Here is a 24055-nt window from a genome sequence, read left to right as displayed (position 1 = left end):
ATTTCTTTATATTTGAGATAACCCAAAGAATGCATTTGAATAAAGCACAACAAATTGAAATCATCCTGATGGCCGGTTCAGGAAGCAGTCGTATGGTTGCAAGCGCATTTAACAGAAAACACGGGACGAGTATCACACACGACACTGTGGCAAAACTTATTGTCAAGTTAAAAAAAACAGGAAGTGTTTTGGATCAATTTGTTCCTGACAAAATGGCAGTCATATAGAGCATATTAGATAAATAGAAATAGTTTATGTCAAGAAACGTTCATTTTTCCTATGTATGGAGACTTATGGGACACCCTGTACAGTAAGTATGCTGTAGAATGTAAAACAGCAACTTACTGTACATTTCACAGTGTCCTTGTTACAGTGTGTTTATAAAAGCTCAGATTAAAGTTGATTATCAGAAGTTGTTATATCAAAAACAGAGAAAACTGAAGAAAAAGTTATTTTTTTCAGCAAAATACATCATTAACTAAACAGAAAACATGTGAGTCCATCCGCTGTCATTGATCCAACTCCGTGGGTTTTACTGGTGAATCGATGTTGAAGAAGATAACGGTGTTTCCATGGTAACTACGGAGCCTCTGAACGTCCAAATGGGTCATATTTGATGAACATGAAAAGATGACAAACTGTGTTTTACACCAATTATTGGCATGTATTGATAAGATTAGTGGATCAACAGGTATTAAACAGCTGACATCAGCAGATTTTGGGTTTGGGTCGGTGATGGATGTTTGGGTCTTTATGGGTTAAGTTCTGACACACACAGAAATCATGGCTTTCCTGCCACAGAGAGAGAGCGAGCAGTCATCCATTATTTTCTTAGATCTCCTCGAGGGGGGGGGGGGGGGGGGGGGGGACTAGTCTCTGCGACAAATTTGAGTCCGACTTCCTCTGGCCTTTGGCTACGTAGCAACTGTGTGTAGCAGTACTGTACGTCAGTTATCACCTGTAACAGTATGTGAGGATTATCGCCAGGAAGAGACTCTAAACCCCCGAGGAGACTTTGTATGACCTCCTTGAAATGTTGTACACAGCAGAAAAACCTAAGTCACTTCACACAAAAATACACCAAGCACAGATTTAAGACGGTGAAGGAGTGAAGGAAAGGTCAGAGGTAGAGAACACTGAGGCAACGCTCCACACTTGAACTAACATGATGAGAAACAAACCACGGCGCCGAGTTGACCGAGCTGACACCAACAACCTGAAACGCTTCTTTACAGAGGAGGAACTGGCAGTATCCCTCAGTCCTTTTTCATTTCAAAGTGTCCTCCTGTAGTTTTACTGGTTTCAAGTCTACAGACCTCTGGCCCTGAGTGCACCGACACACAGAGCATGGAGCGCTGACATCAAGCTTTGTGTCAATATAGACAACTGGGGAAAAGTTTTAAACCACCTGCAATTTCGATAGAGAAAAGACGTCCGGTTGAGCCGCATCATGTAATAAATTCCCATTATGTAATAAAAGTTCAAAATGTAATAAGAATGTCACGTCATCTTGTAATAAAGCCGCATTATGTAATGAACTGACGCATTTTGTAATAAACTACCTCAGTGCATTATATAGTAAATGTTTTTGCATTATGTAGTAAGTTATTACAATTTGAGAAATTTATTACAAAATACACTTGACACATTTTTATTTTCAGGAAAATGTAATAACATGGTTCATTACGTAATAACGACACTCAAGTAGATTTTTTTTTGCCCTCTTTAATTGAAGTAGCCCTGCAGATTAGTAGTTGTAGTAGTGGTAATGATAGCCTACCTATTAGCATTACATTCACAATTAGTACACACACTCCAACATGCACACACAAAGTAGAAAATGCTGACGCTGAACAATACATGGCTTTATTTCTAAACAGAACCTTTTTAAGGCAAATTAAAATATTTTGATCAATATAAGGTGTCTATGCCAGTTGAAAAAAAAAAAAAAACTCAGGAAAGTGTCTTTAACAATGTAAACAACATTTCTAGATATAAAACAGAGCTAAACCGTCACACCTTCAGTGGCTAACTTCCAACTAAAATGTATTTTGCTGAATATATTTTGATCAATATAAAGTGTCTATAGCAGCTGAAAAAAAAAATACTCGGGAAAGTGTCTTTAACAATGTAAAAAATTTATTATATAATGTGTTGACATAGTTTATTACAAAATGTGTCAGTTCATTACATAATGCGGCTTTATTACAAGATGACGTGACATTCTTATTACATTTTGAACTTTTATTACATAATGGGAATTTATTACATAATGCGGCTCAACACATCCACTTTTAAGGCTTAGTACAGGGGTGTCAAACATACGGCCCCCGGGCCAAAACCGGGTCACCAAAACCAAGGCAAGGCAAGTTTATTTATGTAGCGCATTTCATGTACAGAACAATTCAAAGTGCTTTACATCAAACATAAAAGCAGGGGGGTCAAAATCATTTTAGATCAGATGCCACATTTGGCTAAATTTGAACCATTTGAACCAGTAAAATAAAAACATAATAATACATAAATAATGTCAACTCCATGTTTTAGAGTGAAACAAGTAAATTTACATGATGAAAAGGTTTACATCTACAAACTGTCCTTTCAAAAGAGGTGAATCACATGAACAAACTGAAAAAATAAGTGTCATTTTAACAATATTCTGCTTCTGTTTATCATTTACACATGTGCATTATAACTTACAGATCACAGTGGATCTACAAATACACAAAACATTTAATATCAGGCAGAATCTTGTTAAAATTTTACTTACTTCTCTTAAGACATTTCAGGTTGTTCATATTTGTTCAGGTTATTCACATTATACTTTGTTTTAGTGTAAATACATTAAAATATTTACATTTACAAAGAGAAAAATTTGGAGTTGTCATTATTTCTATGCTATTATGATAGTATTTTACAAGTCCCGCCCACTTGAGATTGAATTGGTCTGAATGTGGAACCTGAACTAAAAGGATTGTTAATATCTTATTTTTGCATTTCACAAATTCATCCCATGGGCCAGACTGGACCCTTTGGCGGGCCGGATTTGGCCCCCGGGCCGCATATTTGACACCTGTGCATAAAAGCATCACAGGAGAGGCATAAAAATACATTTAAGATAATGAGAGAAAAATAAAATAAAAGACATAAATTATATTAAAAACATTAACATTTGAATAGACATAAAAGCATCAGCAATAAAGGGCCGGATCTACTAAAGGTTTGCGTGTGTTAAAACATGTGCAAACTCATTGCACACGCAAAAAAAAAAATTATAAACTGATTTACTAACAGTGCGCTCTAAGGGTTACGTCTTTCAAAGGTGCAAAATAGCGCGTGTGCATCCAGTTAGTGCATTTGCCACAATGAATATGCAATATGGGGCGTTTACACACAATTGTGTATGTGCTGAGAGGGGAAAATGTAAATATATTAATATAGCCAATGCAAAGTGATTTATCAAACCCAAAAGCAATTTGGTCATCTCTCATTTGAAGTGTCAATAATTAATTTATACAAATTTTTAATGTTTTTATTGTTTAATTTATCAAAATGTCAAAAGTCTGGCATGGGTTTAATGGGTACTTAATGTATCCTTTAAGCCCATGGGGGTTCCAAATAAGCCCACTTCATGATCTGTTGATAAATAAATATACTATATTGAAATAGGATTTTCAAGACCTATTGTCTAAAATAAGTTCTTATATCTCACTGAAAAGTTAGTCTTTTGGTGATTATGTCTTATTTTAAGTGTAATGAGATATTTTGACGAGAAATGGGAAAAGTACACTTGGTAAGATTTGGATTTTTGCAGTGTAGTGAATTAAATATAGGAAAATACCAGATTTTCACTGAAAAAACACAAAATACAGATGATAATATTACAATAAACAGAGATAAATTACTTAATGAAGGTTAAATATAGAGAAAAATTCCTTTGGGAACTGCCACACAAGTACCACTGGGTCCTTATGGGTTAAGAATAAAGATGCAATTTTAATGAAGACAGCGGGTTGCATGAAAAACATACCAGGTGTGAACATAAATGCATCATCAGGTATAAGTGGAATCATAATTCAATCAGTTGTAAAAAAGTTCCATTCAGATGAAATTTTGACATAATTCAATGAAGACAACCAAACCAAACTGAAAAGACTGTCATGCATCTCTTTACCCCCCCAGTCTTTCCACCTTTTTACATCTCTGCATTGCATATTATAGCTGAATTGCATCCCGACTACAAGTTGCAATCACAGTCACATTCAGAGTCTGGCTGTGACGACTGGAATGCAATGCCAGTCCATCCTTTGTAACCACGTTGTCAGTTGGAAAATGTTCATAGCCCCAACCATTTCCTGAGAATAGAAGAATATAATGCATCTATAGGAGCAGGCACAAGTCTTACTTTTTGTCTGAATCATCACGTATACGCCCCAGAACTTTTGGGAAAAAGTTTCTGAGCACTTTCATTTTCTCTGAAGGAAAAATCTACTCTCTAAGGATTATAATGGTGTGTCTGTGTTCTTTGTGTGAATTAACTTTCAAACCATTATGAAAGCAAAATGCTACATAAAACAGACTGTAAATTACACATATTTCAGTGAAATACTGTCCAAATAACGCCTCAGAAGGTGAAAACAGTCTGCTCTAATATCGCATTTATACAGACAGAACGTTTATAAGTAATCAAGAAAAGTCATGAAAACTTCAGAAAATGCTTACATGGACTTTCAAGGTTTAATGAACTTCCATGGCTGCGGAAAAGATGGACTTTAAGGATTCATTACCCTGTCCCTGAAAAATGCCTTGGAATACATATATATATATATATATATATATATATATATATATACACAGGGTGGGGAAGCAAAATTTACAATATTTTGAGGCAGGGATTGAAAGACAGTGTATGACCAATTAGTTTATTGAAAGTCATGAGAATTTATTTGCCACAAGAAAACTGACATAATAGAAAATGTTTTTATTCTATGTGTCCTCCTTCTTTCTCAATAACTGCCTTCACACGCTTCCTGAAACTTGCGCAAGTGTTCCTCAAATATTGGGGTGACAACTTCTCCCATTCTTCTTTAATAGTATCTTCCAGACTTTCTCGTAATAGTTTTGCTCATAGTCATTCTCTTCTTTCCATTATAAACAGTCTTTATGGACACTCCAACTATTTTTGAAATCTCCTTTGGTGTGACGAGTGCATTCAGCAAATCACACACTCTTTGACGTTTGCTTTCCTGATTACTCATATGGGCAAAAGTTTCTGAAAAGGTATGGATAATAGTGTTAGGTATGATTATGACATCAATATATGTTTGGTTTCAAAACAATTAACGTAGTGCCTGCTGAGAAAAAACAACTAAATGTTCACTGTAAATTTTGCTTCCCCACCCTGTGTGTGTGTATATATATATATATATATATATATATATATATATATATATATATATATATATGTAGAATCTGTGGAATAATCTAAGACCTGAACTTCAATCAACATCTACTTTATCATTGTTTAAAAAGCATCTGAAAAGGACTTTAATTCATGAAAAAATGTAAGACTGTATATCATTTGATTTGGATTTGATGATTTGTAATGTGGATTACATTTTTATTGTTTTTACTTTAGTTTATTATTTCAGTTATATTGTATTTTTTAATTTTTTCTTTTTTTGTGTGTGTATTGTTCATTTTGGGGGAGGTGTTCATATAAGCCTTTTTTTTTTGGCTTCTAACCTCTCCTGCACAATCTTGTTACTTGTTTGAATGTTGTTTTTCTTTTGTTGTTTTTCTTATGTGCAAATAAATAGTAAATCATATTATTGTGTTTCTAACAACCTACAATTTTTATTTATATTACAGTAAACAGCTTTCTACAGCAACACATTACATCAGGGGCCTCAAACATGCGGCCCGGGGGCCAAATGCGGCCAGCCAAAGGTTCCAATCCAGCCTGTGGAATGAATGTGCAAAGTGCAAAAATTCCACAGTCAAGGCTGTTGAACTCATTTTAATTTAGGTTCGACATATAGACCAAAATGATCTACAGTAAAATAATAGCATAATAACCTGCAAAAAATAATGACTCTATATTTTCTTCTTGCTTTGATGTGAGAAAAATAATATTACATTATGCCTATAAATAATACAAACTTCAAATGTTTGTCTTTGTTTTAGCGCAAAAAATAACATTAAATTACAGAAATATTTACATTTACAAACTATCCTGTAACAATAAAATGTGAATAACCTGAACAAATATGAACAACCTGAAATGTCTAAAGAAAATTAAGCACAATTTTACAAATTTTCTGCCTGTTACTCAGTGTTTAGTGTCTTTGTAGATCTGATCCATAAAGCACATGTAGAAATGATAATTTGAGGCATAATAGTGTTAAACTTCCACTAAATTTTCTTATTTTTTTAAATTTAAATTTCAGTTTTTTCAGGTTATTCACACTTTTTTTGATAGTTTATAGAAGTAAGTATTCATGGAGTTGTCATTATTTATAGCAGGGGTGTCAAACTCATATTCGTTCAGGGGCCACATTCGGCCACTTTGATTTGCAGTGGGCCAAACCAGTAGAATAAGAGCATAATAACCTAGAAATAATGACAACTCCAAGCATTTCTCTTTGTTTTAGTGCAAAAAAATAACATTAAAATAATGAAAATATTATTTTTACAAACTACCCAAACAAATAAAGACTAGAATAACTTGAAAAAAATGAAATTTCTTTAGAAAAATAAGTGCAATTTTAACAATATTATGCCTCATTGAATCATTTATACATTCACAAAGACACAAAACATTTATTAAAAGGCAGAATATTGTTAAAATTGCCCTTAATTTTCTTAGGAAATTTCAGTTTTTTCAGGTTATTGTCATATTTTTTGCTTGGTTAGTATGTAAAAGTAAATATTTTCATGATTTAATGTTTTTGTTTTGTTTTTTTTTTTCACTAAAACAAACAGAAATATTTGGCATAATATTTATAGGCATAATGTAATATTTCGGTTTTTCACATTAAACCAAGAAGGATAACAAAACTAAACTCTGTCCATTTCACAACAATAATACACATATTAAAGAACAAAAATAAACTCTGTCCATTTCATGACAATAATACACATATTAAAAAACAAAAATAAACCCTGTCCATTTCATGACAATAATACACATATTAAAGAACAAAAATAAACTCTGTCCATTTCATGACAATAATACACATATTAAAGAACAAAAATAAACTCTGTCCATTTCATGACAATAATACAGATATTAAAAAACAAAAATAAACTGTCCATTTCATAACAATAATACATATATTAAAAACAAAAATAAATTATCTATTTCATAACAATAATACACATCAAAAACAAAAGTACACTATCTGTTTCGTAACAATAATGCACAAAAATAAACTGTCATTTCTTAGCAGTAACATACTTATCAAAAACAATTTAAGTCAAGTCCAGGTAACTGTGGTGGAAAGATCTAAATCTGTCCCACGTAAACACTCCCCCCTGAACCAATGATACCAGAATGTGGTTGAAATGACACAACTTGACCAGGAAAAAAAAAAAAAAAAAAAGAAGTCCCACGCTCTTATACCTTATTGGATCTGCCTTTACCTTTGATTACACTGTGTGTTCACTGTGCTGTCTTTTCAATAAGTTGAAGCACTGTCACAGTAGTCACTAGGAATTATGGGTAATCACTTCATCCATCTCTCTTCATCACTCTGGAACAGGGTCAATCTGGACTCATCAGACCACACGACCTTTTCTACTGGAACACAGTCCAGTCTGTACGCTCTCTACAAACTGACGGTTGTTTAAGACATGAGAATCTCCTTATGCATCAGTTTAAGGGTTAAAGAACTGAAACGTGTTCATCACTGCAGAAAATATCCAGTGGAAGGATCTGAACTATTCGATGAGTTAAACCCAGGTGGGTTTTTGTTTGGACAGGTGCCGTATAACGGTATCTGATCTTTAAATCTCTAAGTTTTGCTCTTTTTAGAGTTTCATCCATCTTGTGTGGGTCCAAAAATTTCACCTCTAGCAGCACAAATACAAACACAAATACAAACACAAATACAATACAAACACAAATACAATACAAACACAAATACAATACAAACACAAATACAAACACAAATACAATACAAACACAAATACAATACAAACACAAATACAATACAAACACAAATACAAACACAAATACAAACACAAATACAATACAAATACAATACAAACACAAATACAATACAAACACAAATACAAACACAAATACAAACACAAATACAATACAAACACAAATACAAACACAAATACAATACAAATACAATACAAACACAAATACAATACAAACACAAATACAATACAAACACAAATACAAACACAAATACAATACAAACACAAATACAATACAAACACAAATACAATACAAACACAAATACAAACACAAATACAAACACAAATACAATACAAACACAAATACAATACAAACACAAATACAATACAAACACAAATACAATACAAACACAAATACAAACACAAATACAAACACAAATACAATACAAACACAAATACAATACAAACACAAATACAAACACAAATACAATACAAACACAAATACAAACACAAATACAAACACAAATACAATACAAACACAAATACAATACAAACACAAATACAATACAAACACAAATACAAACACAAATACAATACAAATACAATACAAACACAAATACAATACAAATACAATACAAACACAAATACAATACAAATACAATACAAACACAAATACAAACACAAATACAATACAAATACAATACAAACACAAATACAAACACAAATACAAATACAAACACAAATACAAACACAAATACAATACAAATACAATACAAACACAAATACAATACAAATACAATACAAACACAAATACAAACACAAATACAATACAAATACAATACAAACACAAATACAAACACAAATACAAATACAAACACAAATACAAATACAAACACAAATACAAACACAAATACAATACAAACACAAATACAAACACAAATACAAATACAAACACAAATACAAATACAAACACAAATACAAGTACAAACACAAATACAAATACAAACACAAATACAAATACAAATACAAGTACAAACACAAATACAAATACAAATACAAACACAAATACAAGTACAAACACAAATACAAATACAAATACAAACACAAATACAAATACAAGTACAAACACAAATACAAACACAAATACAAGTACAAACACAAATACAAATACAAACACAAATACAAATACAAATACAAGTACAAACACAAATACAAATACAATACAAATACAATACAAATACAAACACAAATACAAATACAAATACAAGTACAAACACAAATACAAACACAAATACAAGTACAAACACAAATACAAACACAAATACAAGTACAAACACAAATACAAATACAAACACAAATACAAATACAAATACAATACAAATACAAACACAAATACAAACACAAACACAATACAAATACAACACAATACAAATACAAACACAAATACAAGTACAAACACAATACAAGTACAACACAAATACAAATACAAACACAAATACAAGTACAAACACAAATACAAGTACAAACACAAATACAAATACAAGTACAAACACAAATACAAATACAAACACAAATACAAACACAAATACAAACACAAATACAAACACAAATACAAATACAAACACAAATATAAATACAAATACTAACACAAATACAAACACAAACACAAATACTAACACAAATACAAATACAAACATAAATACAAATACAAATACAAATACAAACACAAACACAAATACAAATACCCCCGGCCATCCCTCTTTTGCCCTGTCCACACTTAACACGAATATTTTTCGAAACAAATATTTCCTCTGAAAACAAAACAAAACAAAAAAAATGTCACCTTGACCTTTTTTTTTTTTTTTTTTTTTTTTTTTTAAATATCTCTGTCCACATCACCACACAAAAAAAAAGTTTACATCTATGAACTGTACTTGAGTATAACATGAACAAACATGAACAACCTGAAAATTCTTAAGAAAAGTAAGAGCAATGTTAACAATATTACACAGTTCACAGATATGCGAACCAAATTTCCATTTTTGCGGACAAAAACGTTTTATCTTATCTTATCTTACTTTACTTTATCTTATCTCTTCTCATCTTATGTTATCTTATCTCATCCCATCTCATCTTATGTGATCTTATCTTATCTTACTTTACCTTATCTTATCTCATCTCATCTCATCTCATCTTATCTTATCTTATCTTATCTTACTTTACTTTATTTTACTTTACTTTACTTTATCTTATCTCATCTCATCTTATGTTATCTCATCTCATCTTATCTTATCTTATCTTATCTTATCTTATCTTATCTTATCTTATCTTATCTTATCTTATCTTATCTTATCTTATCTTATCTTATCTTATCTTACCTTAGCTAAGTTTAGCTTACCTTACCTTATCTCAGCCATGAAAATAAAAGGGTTTCCATAAAATATCTTGGAGACATGAAGCAAATCTTTTTTTTTTTTTTTTTTAAATGGCCAAACCTGAAAACTGCAGTTCACACACTGCTTTATACACCTGGATTTGATGTTTCAGGTGCAGCTTCATTACACAGATACATAACAGACATGAACAAAACAGAGCATAGCATCATAATTTTGTAACCTCTATGTTTTCCCACATGGATACACACAAACCAGAGTTTATACAAATGTTAACTTTGGAAAATGTTACAAATCTCTGTTATTGTGACCTAAGAAGAAAATATCCTTTTTGCTAAATGTAAGTGTAGATCATGGCAACAGTTAAGAGACAAAAGCCCCCAAAATAGATCCAGTCGTATTCATCTGTTCTGAGTCCAGCTCATTAAACAGGCAGGTTATTGTTGATCCCTTTTCTCATGATAATCTTTAGCGTTAAATGTTTTTCTTTCTCTCTGCATTAGTGTCAGGCTCACTGACATCCTGCTATTCCCTTTTTTTTGTCTTACGTCTATTACCGTATGAACCGTCCACTTTGTTTGGACTCAGCTGTCACTTACCTCCAGTTATCTTCCTTTATTTTTAATGTTCATCAGGTTAGGACTGCAAATATGTAATAACACAGGCACGTTATGGGATTTACACGTCAATATGTTAGCTTATTATGTCCCCATACTCGTTCAGATCGTCGTTCATTGTTCATGTTGGGTGTCATCAGTGGTTGAGGTGTGACATGATAATTATCAGGTTTATATTTGTTTGAGATCTTGTCAGCGTCTGTCACATGTAACCCTTATCCGTGCCTTTCAGAGCGCTGCTTTTCATATTATAAACACATATTATGCAGACTGTTAAATTGGTTTTATTGATTTTCTGACAAACTATATGGTTTAATTATACTTTGTGGTCCTAAAGGGACTGCTGATCACATAATTACACAGAATTCAAGATGTCAACAGCCGTCTCCTCATCATTCACATTAAGTCTGCTCTGTATTTACCTAAACTTATAAAAACAAGGGTGTCAAACTCATTTTACTTCAGGAGCAACATTCAGTACAATTTGACCTAAAGTGGGCTGGACCAGTAAAATAATAACATATCTCGTTATAAGTGGGAGGAGGATTGGCTGGGTGGGGGTGTATAGGAGGTAGAAGCTCCAAAACACTTCTGTCCTTGGTTTTTTTTAAATGTTTTTATGTTTAATGTGATAGGTAGAATACACACTTTATCTTAATTTGACTTTTTTTAATCTAACCCAGCTACATACAACCCAATGTGACCTGCAGTGGGCCAGATAATTAAAATACTAACAAAATAATACAAAAATAATATCAATTCCAAAATTTGTATGTCTAATTTCTATGTTTTAAAGTGAAAAAGTAAAATTATATAATCTTTTTTTTTTTTTTTTTACATCCTTTAAACAAATGTGGAAAAACATGAACAACCATGACCAAAATGAAATTTATCAAGAAAAAAAGTGCAATTTCAACAATTTATACCATTATTTGGCCTCAGCTTCTCATTTTCACATGTTCATTACAAATTACAGATCACAGTGGATCTACAAATACACAAAACATTTAATAACAGACAGAATATTGGTACAATTATTGTCAATTCTCTTAAGACATTTCAGGTTGTTCATGTTTGTTCAGGTTTGTCACATTTTTTGTAAAAGGTTAGTTTGTAAATGTTAAAAATACAGGATACAGGAATACAATATTTTGAGGCAGGGATTGAAAGACAGTGTATGACCAATTAGTTTATTGAAAGTCATGAGAATTTATTTGCCACAAGAAAATTTACATAATAGAAAATGTTTTTACTCTGTGTGTCCTCCTTCTTTCTCAATAACTGCCTTCACACGCTTCCTGAAACTTGTGCAAGTGTTCCTCAAATATTGGGGTGACAACTTCTCCCATTCTTCTTTAATAGTATCTTCCAGACTTTCTCGTAATAGTTTTGCTCATAGTCATTCTCTTCTTTCCATTATAAACAGTCTTTATGGACACTCCAACTATTTTTGAAATCTCCTTTGATGTGACGAGTGCATTCAGCAAATCACACACTCTTTGACGTTTGCTTTCCTGATTACTCATATGGGCAAAAGTTTCTGAAAAGGTATGGATAATAGTGTTAGGTATGATTATGACATCAATATATGTTTGGTTTCAAAACAATTGACGTAGTGCCTGCTGAGAAAAAACAACTAAATGTTCATTGTAAATTTTGCTTCCCCACTGTGTATATAATCAAATTTTTTTTTTACATCCTTTAAAAAAATGTGGAAAAACATGAACAACCATGACCAAAATGAAATTTATCAAGATAAAAAGCGTAATTTTAACAATTTATGCCATTATTTGGCCTCAGCTTCTCATTTTCAAATGTTCATTACAAATTACAGATCACAGTGGATCTACAAATACACAAAACATTTAATAACAGACAGAATATTGGTACAATTATTGTCAATTCTCTTAAGACATTTCAGGTTGTTCATGTTTGTTCAGGTTTGTCACATTTTTTGTAAAAGGTTAGTTTGTAAATGTTGAAAAATATATATAAAAAAAAATGATATATTTTCTTGTAGGAAAGGCATCATTTGTAGTTAGATACTCCCAGTTGGAAGCAGGATCTATATTTCTTTCTTTTCTTTGTGGTTAAATTAAAACTCTTAATCCTTCCTTTACAGCACATTAAAAGGCCACCATATGTTCCCACTCATAGCAATGTGGTTATTATTAGCTTTTATCATAATTCATTATTGATTTGTCGGATCCATGACATTTTCAGAAGAAAATTATTTGAAAGATTAAGCCCAGTGTGCTTCTCCGTCGATAACACCCTGCAGAAGCCTGTGAAACAAAAGCCGAATTTAACCAGTCAATGCAGGAGATGAACATGTCTCTAAATACTGCACCACGGCTTACTTGAACAATGATTTTATCTCAAGGCAGCCTTTTGACAGTTTCCTCTTTCAGACCAATAAGTTGAATGGAAACGCACCGCTGCTCTGTAAATAATGAACAGAGCAAAACCAGCCGTTATTGGATGCACCTGCTTAAAGGGCAACTTTTACCTCTCTCAGTCTGCTAATTGACTGAACATTTCTGTTTTTGAAGGCCGTTGAGAGATAACCTTTAAATACTGTGAGTTGGTCCTGACGAAACAAGCTTTGCAGGGGAAAGTTTAAGGTACATACAGTACAAATACTCTTGTGTAATTGGATTCACAGTACAGGCGTGACAAAACAATGTGCTGTGGACATTGAACAGACAACAGGCCCTTCTGCGTTCCAAAGATAAGTAACACAGAGAACGGATTCATTTTCTGCGGCTGTATTTAAAGAGGACTCCGGATCCCCTTACAGTAAAGGTCATTTCATTGTCTCTTACTCCACTTAGCTCATTTGGAATCCATTGTTTGAAGCGTAATGTCTACAGTACAGTATTACAAGTTGGTCTGAAACACAGGAAGCACGAATTACCTCCACCAAGAAACGGTGGAGGTTATGTTTACATCAGTTTTTTTTTTTTTTTTGTCTGTTTGCAAGATAACTCAAAAAGTTGTAGAATAAAAATAAATAAATAATTAAATTAAATTAAATTAAAAAATATGAAATAAAAATTTTTTTAAAAAAATATTAAAAAATACAATAAAATAAAGATAAATAAATAAATAAATAAATGTTCTGGAAGGATTTTGAGGAAATTTTCAGGAAATGTTGATACTGGCACAAGGAACAAATGATTAAATTTTGGTGGTGATGGGGGGGCGCGGGGCAATTTTTTGGTTGTTTGTCTCAAAAAGTTGTGGAATATAAATCAATAAATCAATAAAATAAAACAAAATAAAATAAAATTAAAAAAATAAAAATAATAAAAATAAGTAATAATTAAAATGTAAAAAATAATAACATTACAAAAAATAAAATAAAAATAAATTAATAAAAGTAAATAAATAAATAAATAAAAGTTCTGGAAGGATTTTGATGAAAGTTTCAGGAAATGTTGATACTGGCACAAGGAACAAATGATTAAATTTTCTTAATTGATTTATCACCATTTATGATGACATTATCCTTTGTTTTTTGTGTTTTTTCAGTAAACATCACATATTTTCTGATATTTAATTTACTGATCATGTAGATGTTCATAAAAGCTCAGATTAAAGTTGATTATCAGAAGTTGTTATTATATCACAAATAGAGAAAACTGAAGAAAAAGGTGTTTTTTTCAGCGGAAAACATCAGTAACTAAACATAAAACAAGTGTCTCCACCCACTGTCATTGATCCAACTCCATGGGTTTTACTGGTGAATCAATGTTGTAGAAGATGACAGTGTTTCTACGGTAACTACGGAGCCTGTGAACGTCCAAATGGGTCATATCTGATCACCATGAAACATCATATGTGTAAATGTTGCATAATCTAAACCAGATATTTCTTTCTTTCTTTCTTTCTTTCTTTCTTTCTTTCTGAAATAAGATCACAAGGAGTGGGATATCTTTACCCAAATGATGACAAAATGATGACATGGAAATTATATTATTAATCTCATATAAGCTCATATTCTTCTTTACAGACTGGAATTACGTCGGAAAATGAACGTCCGTCTGTCCTGGTCTCATCTCTATGAGGGGTCTCCGTTTCCCACTGGGTTTTTTGGAATTTTTCTTTGCCGAGAAGGAGCGTCTAAGGATGGGGGATGCCCGGGACATTGATCCATTTCCTTCACTGACTGTTTTACTGATTACTTGACTGTTCATTTTCATTGTTTTGTTTTGTTTTGTTTTTTTTGTCAATTCAACAATTTCTGTAAAGCCCTGTGAGGCAACTTTGTTGTGATATTGGGCTGTATAAATAAAATTGAATTGAATTGCATATTTGTCTTAATAATATCATGAAATATATGCAAAAGCTCCGTTTTAAATCATGAATACCTTTAGAATATTAAGTGGTTGTTTTATTTTTATTGAATATTCTTGGACATTAATCTAAAATATAGGTCTCTATTTGATGTTTTACATTATTTTAACCAAAAACATAGGTGTGGAGAGTTTTTTTTTTTTTTCTTTTACCTGATCATTGTGCCTTTGGTTGAGACTCATTTAGATTGTGAACACCAGGGGGCAGCACTAACTTTAAAGCACAGTTTTCAGTTCTTCCGGTGGAAACAGCTGATATGAATTAATTTAATGAGGTAAGTTAGTTGGTCTTCTGTTTGGAGATCAGCAGTGTTTGTTCCTTGATCAGCGTCTAAAAAGTTTATGGAGAAGATTAGAGACACTTCTGGTATGTGGAGTGCATTTGTTTAATTATTTATTTATATTGTAATGTTTAAATTATTGATAGAAAATATTTCTAATTTATCTTTTCTCTGCTTGCTAGATAAGTTTATTTAGATGTTAAAGTTTAAAATGTCATTGATTTGAGTTTTTTCCCGTACTGCTGCTATTGTTGATTTACTGCACGAGTGATGTGCATTGACTAATTAGATTAATTATACATTTTGCAGGTGTAGTGGAAGGTGTGCAGCATTCCACAACTCCAAATTTAAGTTTTAATATTGGTAAACATGTTGGTACTTTCTTACTTTTACACAAATTTGTTTGAGTTGGATATGTTTAAATGCATTTTAAAATAAATGTAAAAAAAAAAATCCGAATTTATCTGATTAGAAATGTTTGAAATTGAAAGTGCTGATTAGTACTTGGCTTTAAAAGGTGTATAATTATGGAGCTTAAATCTAGTTTATAGGTAAGTTTTGTTTTCTTAATGTGGAGACAAATATGTATTTCATTATCATGTTCTGGTTTAACATGAATTTAGTTAAAATATTGATGAAATTAATTACATTCTTAAAAAATCCTTTAAATAAAATTTACTGGAGTTAAATAAAGTGACCCCAAATATGGAAGAAATGAATATTTCTAGTTTGTATATGTTTAGTGAGTTTGGTTGTTTGTTCAACAATGTCTGAAATGGATCAACCTGTGTTAATTTGTTTCTTTTTATTTAAGGTTATCAACCTGAAAGATCCCAAAATAACTTAAACAGCGCAAAATAACTGTAATTTTATTATTAGATTTGACGTGTCCAAGTGTCCTTTTCACATCTGGGTAAATAAAACGTTAAAAATTAACCCAGAAAAACCCAAACCTCAATTGCTAACCAAAACCATCTACTGATCTAAACTGTTTAATACCTGTTTATCCACTAATCCTATCAATCCATGTAAATTAGTGGTGTAAAATGCAGTTTGTCATCTTTTCATGGTCATCAGATATGACCCATTTAGATGTTCAGAGGCTCCGTAGTTACCGTGGAAACACCGTCATCCTCTACAACATTGATTCACCAGTAAAACCCATGGAGTTGGATCAATGACAGTGGATGGACACACATGATTTACTTTTTCTTCTTTTTTTTTTTTTTTCCATTTTGATAGAATAACCATTGAAATAACTCAGAGTTTTCATGAATATCTTAATTAAATATATTGGAAAATACATGATTCACAGTGAAAAATGCTAAACAGTCTTATATAAAATTTGGATAAATCTCGTAAAAAAAAGGTTGGAGAAAAATTAATCTGGGAACTGCCACAAAGGTAGCACTGGGTCTTTATAGGTTAATGCTTTTTTAAATGCAATTATGCATTTTCAAACATTTCCCTGTGGTCTACGTAAACTGTAAATGCTCTGCTTGGGTCTGAATTCTTCATTAACTCTTTCGGTGCCAGACAGTTAAGGGGCTAATAAGCCTTAAAAGTGCCACAGAATTTGGCCGTTTTTCAGTATTTCGCGTTGTTTTTATAATCGAAGTCTGAATCGTCATCAGAACTCATTTTCTAGCAGATGGGACTGTTTAGACAGATCACTGTGTTTACGATATTACTACAAAATGGCCATCTAATTTCCATATGATTTCATTCATAAATTCATTCATAAAATTTCCCAAGCAGAAAACGAAACGCGAGCTCTTCCTTGGTCAAAAACCGCTCGGTAACATCCGACCGATTGCTACTTAGATTCAAAACGCACCGGACGCAGCCGATTCATTATTGATCGTAATTTGCAAGAAGATTTGAAAGAACGTCATCGAAATGTGAGAAAGAAATGGGGGTGGATGGTTTGTTTGTACACAAATATGGCGTGTTCTCCAAAGCCAATCTGATCGGCCCGTGGCACTTTAAAGGTTGTATTCGTAAAGCCGATTTAATCGGCCCATGGCACTGAAAGAGTTAATTCAACTCCACAGGTCCATCTTCAACCCTATTTCTGAGTAATGACACCAGAAAGGTGGTTTTGAGCGCTGGCCCTTTAAATGCAAATGAGTCACTTCACGTCCCACCCCCTCCAGGTTGTTGATTGTGCTGCTCTCACTTGTGTCCATTAATACAACAATCAACTGAACATTTTAGGTAATCGCCTCAAAGTTTGGTCATATTTTCAGTTTTTACTACAGTTGCTGCTGCTGACAAACAATTATGTCGTACTTGGAGAAATGTTCGTCGGAAGTCTTGACCTTATATGTGCAAATATCGTGATGTAACTACTTGTAAACATTACAAATTAAGAAGGAATTGAAACCATCCGCTCAATTTTTGCCGGAATGAATATAAAGATAGCTTTGCAGCACCTGGAGGGTTCAAATTCAAACTTTATGAACTATTAGGGTCCAAATACACAAATAAATGTACCAAAGACTAATGAAAGTGGGTTTAGTAAAATATGACCCCTTTAAAAGTACATTACAAAGAGAGTAATATTTAGTTGTTAACTAAAATGCTCAGACTATCCCGGATGAGCCCCCATATGACATGACGTAACTAGTTAGACATAACAAATTAAAAAGGAATTAAAACGGGTTATAGAAATCCACTTGATTTTTGCATGAATATAATGAATATAAAGATAGCTTTGCAGCACCTGGAGGGTTCAAATTCAAACTTTATGAACTATTAGGGTCCAAGTACACCAATAAATGAACCAAAGACTAATAAAAGTGGGTTTAGACAAATATGACCCCTTTAACACTATTAAACATATCCAATTTCTTAACAGATTTTGTATAAAGATCACCGAGACCTGAGCAGCAGCTGGCGGAGATCTCAACACAACCCCCCCTAAGAAAAAAATCCCCTCCTCAGTCGTAAGTACACCCTTGCTGTAGCAGATTAGAGCAGTTTATCAATCAAGTATAAATGAGCTGGGTTAATTAATTGGTAGCCAAAGGGTACCTGCAAGCATTAATATTCTTCAATATCAGCGCTGCATCCAGACAGACTATTGTGATAGATGTATTGTGTTGGCCCAGGGAGCGTGAGGGGAAAACCAAAGCTAGGAAAGGGGTTGAGCACCAAGGGATGTTCTGCAACCTCAACCTTGGCCGGTTAATTGAGGAGAAAATGCAAGCCAGGACAGAATGCTGAAGCTGCTTCTCTGCTTCCTGCTTCCACTTCCATGCCTGTTGTTTATTGCGGGGCCGTCACATCCACATTGTAAACGCACTGAAGTACATAGAAGTCGCTTTTCCATTGACCCTCAAATTGTGCAAAAATAACTTGCACATAAAAATTAACCAAATGGAAAAATGACAATTTCGCAAAAAGTCTTATTTTTTCGATTAGAAGCTTTTGCACTGGCAAGAGGTGGTTTTTTATCACGCAAAACTGCAGTGAAAAGACCTTTTTTCGCAACTAAAGTCAGGTGAGTTAAAATAACGGATGTTGACGGACGTTACAACAAGCAAAGAAGAAGAAGAAACATGTGGCAAGAGGTGTTTTTTTGGGCGTAGCGCTGATGGTATATCATGCAAAACTGCAGTGAAAAGATATTTTTTACAACTAGAGTCAGGTGAATCAAAAAACAGATGTTGATGGATGTTACAACAAGCGAAGAAGAAGAAACATGTGGCAAGAGGTGGTTTTTCGGGCGTAGCACAAATGGTATATCACGTAAAACTGCAATGGAAAGACCTTTTTTCGCAACTAGAGTCAGGTGAATTAAAATAACGGATGTTGATGGATGTTACAACAAGCGAAGAAGAAACATGTGGCAAGAGGTGGTTTTTTGGGCGTAGCGCTAATGGTATATCACGCAAAACTGCAGTGAAAAGACCTTTTTTCGCAACTAAAGTCAGGTGAGTTAAAATAACGGATGTTGACGGACATTACAACAAGCGAAGAAGAAGAAAAAACATGTTGCAGTATGTGTGGACACACCAGGAAACCCAATCATTTTTTAATTTAGTACGAGATAGAGGGGTATAATAATAATAATAATAATAATGAATAATAATCCAATCCAAGTTTATTTGTAAAGCACTTTAAAACAACCGCAGTGGATCAAAGACCTCACGACAATACCTCACGGACAATATTGGAATATCCTTTCTGATGGATAATTTTTTTCTCAGTGCACTTTTTCCATATGGTCAATATTTCTGTGCAATATATAAATATGCGCCATAATTACCTCCTGTTTGTGCAATAGCCCCCCCCCCAGCTGCTACAATGTTTCTATCCTGTTTACACAATTATATACTGGTTATTCTGTTTTGCACTATTTATTCTGTTGTTTATATTCTGTTTAGCTATTTATTCTTTATTGCACTCATTTATTTTTAGCTTGTTTTTAAAGTTATATAGACTATATTTTTAATTCTGTGGTAATCTGGAAGCCAAGCAACGACAATTTCACTGCTGTGTTTTTTTGTGCAATGACAAATAAAGGAAGTCTAAGTGCCGTACAGAAAAATAAATAAAACCCAAAATAAGAGTAAAATGCAAGATTAGATTAAAAGACACAGAACAACTGTAAAAATAAAAAATTTAAATAAATAAATAAAAATACAGAAGAATAGATAAAGCCTAAATAAAAGAATAAAATACAAGATAATAATAATGAATATATCTGTAAATCAACACCATATTTACGTTCGTCGCCATGTTTATGGAATGACTTCTCGTGTCATCTCGCGATAATAAATAAACAAATCATCGCATGTGTGACTTAATGGAAAAACCGACATTATGCACTTTTGTCTTTTACGACATTTAGTAAATATCGGTAAATTTTTTTTGCGCAGATGTCTGATGGAAAAGCGACTTGTGGTTCCTTTTTACTGTTTTAAGTGGAGCTGAAGGCAATTACACATCATGTATTTGGCTTGATTAGCGTAATACCTCAGGGTAGCTGGAGGGTATATGATAAATAAGGGCAGCGCTGAAAATGTAATGTTATTGATGAGCCCCTGTACATGCACATGCACACACATCGGAATAGGTGTGGCTATTTTCGGATGTTTCCCGTGCCAGCTCACTGGGTGAAGTGTTGACCCAATATGCAAATACTGAGAGGACGGTTTGTTTTCCAATGCGTGGTTGCACTCTGTTGCATTCATATTGAAATTCTGCCTAAGATTTTTAGCACTTGATGAGATACCAAATGACAAGCACCTGTCTGCGCTGTGGGCGGTTTATTCATCCGTCTTCAACTCCCACCTGATGCATTACTTGGCAGCAAACATGACTAACACCACTAACTGCCTTTGTTTCAAAACACTGAGATTACTACTTTTACTATATCATTACAGCGTGAGGTTGATCTCGCAGAAAAGGCATCGGAGCTTCGTTTTTTTAATCAATAGCATTTGATTCAAGCCTCATCTTTCTTCTCTCGTATCTGTCACTTGTAATGATTACCTTGGGGAACTGAAATCCTGTCTGTATATCTTCTGATTAGAGTCTGGGTGAAGGATACCGCATAATAAAAACAAAAATTTAACACCGAACTCTGAGAATATTGATCGTCTGTCGAGAATTTGCACAGATGGATGAAAAAGTGCAATAGCAGGAGTTACCTTTCACTCCATTTTAAGTGTCTATTTATAACACAGGTGTCAAACATGCGGACCGGGGGCCAAATCTGGCCCGCCAAAGGGTCCAATCTGGCCCGTAGGATGAATTTGAGAAATGCAAAAATTACACTAGGATGTTAATCCTTTTAATTCAGGTTCCACATTCAGACCAATTCAATCTACAGAGGGCAGGACCGGTAAAATACAATCATAATAACATATAAATAATGACAACTCCAAATTTTTCTCTTTGTAAATGTAAATATTTTAATGTATTTACACTAAAACAAAGTATAATTTTGCAAAAAAATGTGAATAACCTGAACAAATATGAACAACCTGAAATTTCTTAAGAGAAGTAAGTGTAATTTTAACAATATTCTGTCTGTTACTAAATGTTTCGTGCATTTGTAGATCCACTGTGATCTGTAAGTTCTAATGTACATGTGTAAATGATAAACTGAGGCAGAATATTGTTAAAATGACACTTATTTTTTCAGTTTGTTCATGTCATCCACATCTTTTGAAAGGAAAGTTTGCGGATGTAAACCTTTTCACATTGTAAATTTACTTTTTTCGCTCTAAAACATAGAGAAAAGTTTGGAGTTGACATTATTTATCAGCTAAAATTTACTTAGGGGGTCAAATGAGTGGCCATTTTTGTCAAAAAAAAAAGTTGTAAGAAATGCACAGAACTGTGTTGAAATAATGCTAATCCCTTTGTGCACAGACTACTGATATTATTTGACAGTGGAAGCTATATTTTCAGAAATATTGGATTTGGAATAGCACGTGTATGTGAAAACTTTTGCTGGTGGACGGACGTGACATTACCCATGATGCTCTGGTCAGTACCAGTACTTTATTAGTAATAAACTTATATACTTACTATTGCTAATTCTCCTCTTATTCATAAATGTTAGTATTGTGGATCTAAAACAATAACAGCTGACACAAAAACACAAAATGTGTCAGTGGACGGATGTGACATGGTTGTTACAGATCCCATCATACTGATGCTCAGCAGCCATGTCACCGTTTCCACAAATGATCCCTGTGCAAAAACTAGGATCAGAATTATTTATTGTATAGTTTATCATCATACTAAAAAGTAAATAACAATATAGAATTGTTATTTCTTTATAAAAATGCTTATTATTAGAAAACTGATTTAAAAATTGACGTGTGACATTCTTAATGTATGTATTGGCGTAACATTAGCAGGATGGATCAGCACCATACTCCATATTGCAACCTGTAAAAATAAAACATGTGATATGTAGGATAGAATCTTGTAAGAAAAATTGGGGAATCTAAAAGAATAGAATATTTGTTTATCAGGAAAATTCAGTTAAAATATAGCTTGGCCAATTGTGACATGAAAATATAGCATTAATTGTGATGAAATTGGACATTTTTGACCTGAAAACATAGTTCATATGACCATCAACATGTTGCAACAGAACTGAAATCCTATAAATTTGCATAACTTGCATTTACCAACACAAAGTTCCTTTGGGGATTCACTTAGATTGATTTCTTTCTTCTTTTTTTTTTTTTTTTAATTCACTTTTTTATTGACATTCTGCATCAATTTTGACAAAGATATTCATTTTACATGTCATTAACAGTATATTAGTCTGAATGTCCCTTTTTTTTAACAATGAAACAAACAGAACATGAGCAAGTAGGGAGTGAATTGCGGTTATTGCATCTAATCTTCTACAGGGTGGGGAAGCAAAATTTACAATGAACATTTAGTTGTTTTTTCTCAGCAGGCACTACGTCAGTTGTTTTGAAACCAAACATATATTGATGTCATAATCATACCTAACACTATTATCCATACCTTTTCAGAAACTTTTGCCCATATGAGTAATCAGGAAAGCAAACGTCAAAGAGTGTGTGATTTGCTGAATGCACTCGTCACACCAAAGGAGATTTCAAAAATAGTTGGAGTGTCCATAAAGACTGTTTATAATGGAAAGAAGAGAACGACTATGAGCAAAACTATTACGAGAAAGTCTGGAAGATACTATTAAAGAAGAATGGGAGAAGTTGTCACCTGAATATTTGAGGAACACTTGCGCAAGTTTCAGGAAGCGTGTGAAGGCAGTTATTGAGAAAGAAGGAGGACACATAGAATAAAAACATTTTCTATTATGTACATTTTCTTGTGGCAAATAAATTCTCATGACTTTCAATAAACTAGTTGGTCATACACTGTCTTTCAATCCCTGCCTCAAAATATTGTAAATTTTGCTTCCCCACCCTGTATACAAAAATTAAAGAATCAAAGTCCGGTCTGCGTGGCATGATGTATTCCATCCATTTCCTCCAGCGCGTAACGAATAAGTCCTTCTTATAGTTCACTTCTGCAGTAAGTCTCTCCATCTTGTCCATCATGTCCACTGTAATGTCCATCCACATGCTCAGCGTTGGGCTTTCTGATGAAAGTCATTTTCTTGTGATGGCTTTTTTGGCCGCTATTAGCAGGATATTAAATAAATATTTGTCTCTCTTTGGCCATCCTTCTGGTATAAGTCCAAAAAATAAAGATTTACATTCAAAGGATAAGTGGCTCCCGATAATTTCTTGTGT

This window comes from Sphaeramia orbicularis, chromosome 10 (assembly GCF_902148855.1).
Source record: "Sphaeramia orbicularis chromosome 10, fSphaOr1.1, whole genome shotgun sequence".
Lineage (NCBI taxonomy): Eukaryota > Metazoa > Chordata > Actinopteri > Kurtiformes > Apogonidae > Sphaeramia > Sphaeramia orbicularis.
This window is presented reverse-complemented; position numbering follows the sequence as displayed.